Source organism: Lactuca saligna, chromosome 9, assembly GCF_052625555.1.
Source record: "Lactuca saligna cultivar CGN05327 chromosome 9, ASM5262555v1, whole genome shotgun sequence".
Taxonomy (NCBI): Eukaryota; Viridiplantae; Streptophyta; class Magnoliopsida; order Asterales; family Asteraceae; genus Lactuca; species Lactuca saligna.
The window spans coordinates 160,144,873-160,147,582 of record NC_136425.1 but is presented as its reverse complement, the minus strand read 5'-3'; positions in this window follow the sequence as shown (position 1 = coordinate 160,147,582).

Genomic DNA, 2,710 nt, shown 5'->3' with positions numbered 1-2,710 from the left:
CTCGGCATGGGGTGCCGATCTCGATTATTTCAGACCGCGATGTGCGTTTCACTTCCCGTTTTTGGAAGAAATTTCATGAGGAGTTGGGTACTAAGTTGCATTTTAGTACCGCATACCACCCCCAGACCGACGGTCAGAGTGAGCGGACGATACAGACACTCGAGGACATGCTTCGAGCTTGTGTATTGGATTTTGGGGGTAGTTGGGACTCGTATTTGCCTCTAGCGGAGTTTTCCTACAATAACAGCTATCATTCGAGCATTGGTATGCCGCCCTTTGAGCTGTTATATGGTAGGAGGTGTCGGACTCCCATATGTTGGGGAGAGGTTGGGCAAAGGGTAATGGGCAGTACAGAGATCGTGAATCAGACGACAGAGCAGATACAGCTGGTCAGGCATAGGTTAATGACCGCTCAGAGCCGGCAGAAGAGTTACGCGGATAGGCGTCGGTCCGAATTGGAATTTCAGGTCGGCGACTTTGTTCTCCTGAAGGTCTCTCCTTGGAAAGGAGTGATCCGGTTTAGGAAGAGGGGCAAATTGGGACCCCGGTTTATTGGCCCATTTCGTGTGATCGCCAGGGTGGGCCGGGTAGCCTATCGGCTGGAGTTACCAGCAGAGTTAGGACAGATTCACAACACTTTTCATGTATCGCAGTTGAGAAAATGTATAGCCGATGAGTCGGCAGTGGTTCCACTTGAGGATATTCAGGTTGATGCGAGCCTAAATTATGCGGAGAGACCAGTGGCTATTAGGGATCGGAAGATCAAAGCTTTGAGGAACAAGGAGGTACCTCTGGTATTGGTTCAGTGGCAACATCGGAAGGGATCAGAGATGACCTGGGAGCCGAAGGATATGATGCGGGAGCAGCATCCGGAGCTGTTTTAGAGCGGGACTTCGAGGGCGAAGTCCAGTTCTAGTGGGGGAGAGTTGTAACATCCGGATTTTACCAGGTATAATGTAAGTTTAATTATATTATTTTGTAAGAGGGACTCGGCGAGTCAGGGCTCAGACTCGCCGAGTAGGGACGCGGGATTGAGCGAAGGTGCGCGCTTGGACTCGGCGAGTCCAGGGTATGGACTCGGCGAGTCTGCGCTGTATTATGGAACCCTAAATCCCCGGGTTTGTGGCCTATTTAAGGGGCCTTATGGCCGTCATTTGCGCTCATCCAACCCCCAGAGTGTGTCCCTAGAGTTCTTGAGCGTTTGGTGAAGCATTGAGAGCAAATCTTGACCCTGTGAGTGTTGTTTAGCAAGAAGAAGGAGGCTCTAGGCAAGAGGAGGCAAAGGAGGTTGCTATTTCGTGGATTTGGAGCTTGGATCATCACTTTAAAGGTAATATTTTCGGACCATTTTCTGTTTGGTGAAACTTGATGCAAGTTAGGGCTTAATATGATCATTTATGGGGTGATTTGGTGCCCTTTTGTTCCCTCTTTGAGTTGAGACCATGGATCTGGATCCATAGAGGTCCAGAGGGCCTCACTCATCAAGCTTTATGGGTGGAAATGGATTCCTTGGCCTTGTGTTGAAGTAGTAGAGTCAAAAACATCATTTGTGATCATGTAGAGGTTATTTATGCATCAAGATTGTGACTTTACATGCTAAATAAGCATGGGGGGACTGGATCTATGGATTAGTGGACTGGATCTGGCCTTTAGAGCGAGATTAAGTCAGTGCATGGCTCTGACTCGCCGAGTCCGAAGAACAGACTCGGCGAGTAGCTTGAATGCTGCACGACCACTCAGCGAGTGGCCTCGCCGAGCTGGGATGAGTGAACTCAGTGGGTCAAGGGGGAGTCAGGATGGACAGGTGGACCGAGTCAAACCGGACTCACCGAGTCGTTCTTGAGACTCGGCGAGTTGAGTCGTGGTGGCCCCACAACTCGTGCCAGGTGGAGCTCGTCGAGTTGGGAAGGGATGCTCGACGTGTCAAGAGAGGATTCCAGGGAAATTGGTGATTTCGCTCAGACTCGCCGAGTCGCTATAGTGCACTCGCCGAGTCCGGTCAAGTTGACCGTTGACCAGCGTTGACCTAGATTGTCCTGTTATGGTATGGTCAACCCTAGTTGGGAAAGTGTTAATTAGAGATATATTGTGCTATAGGGGGACTTCAGCTCGGCAGATCGAGTGTTTAGCGATTTCAGGGTTACGGTTTACCGAGACACACGAGGTGAGTCTTCTCACTATACTTTACCTTGAGTAGGTAACCAGAGTTATGTGATAGAGTAATTGCATGCTATGTATGTTATGTGTTGTACTGCATTACTTTATATGTTTGATGCTGTGCATGTTTACAGAGTTAGAACCGGAAGGTTCACAGAGTTAGAACCTGAGGGTTCGCAGAGTTTGGGTGCACGGACCCACAGAGTTATAGCCTCGAGTGGCTAATATGTGCTATATGTAGTATTTTGGGAAACTCACTAAGATTTGTGCTTACAGTGTTGATGTTATTTGTTTCAGGTGCTAGTGACGACCGTGGGAAGGCGCCGGCTTGATCCGTACACACACGTTTGGAGCTTGACATTTTGATCTTGGGATTTCGTAATATCTTGTTGAACAATTAAAAGGGGTTGTTTCTATGAATATTGATGGAATTATGCTTTTATAAAAATCAAAAATTTTGTTTGAAAAATCAGTGTTACATATGTGTTTCAGGTACCAGTGAGGATCACGGGAAGGCGCCGGCTTGATCAGTACACACTTGAGGAGCTTTTAC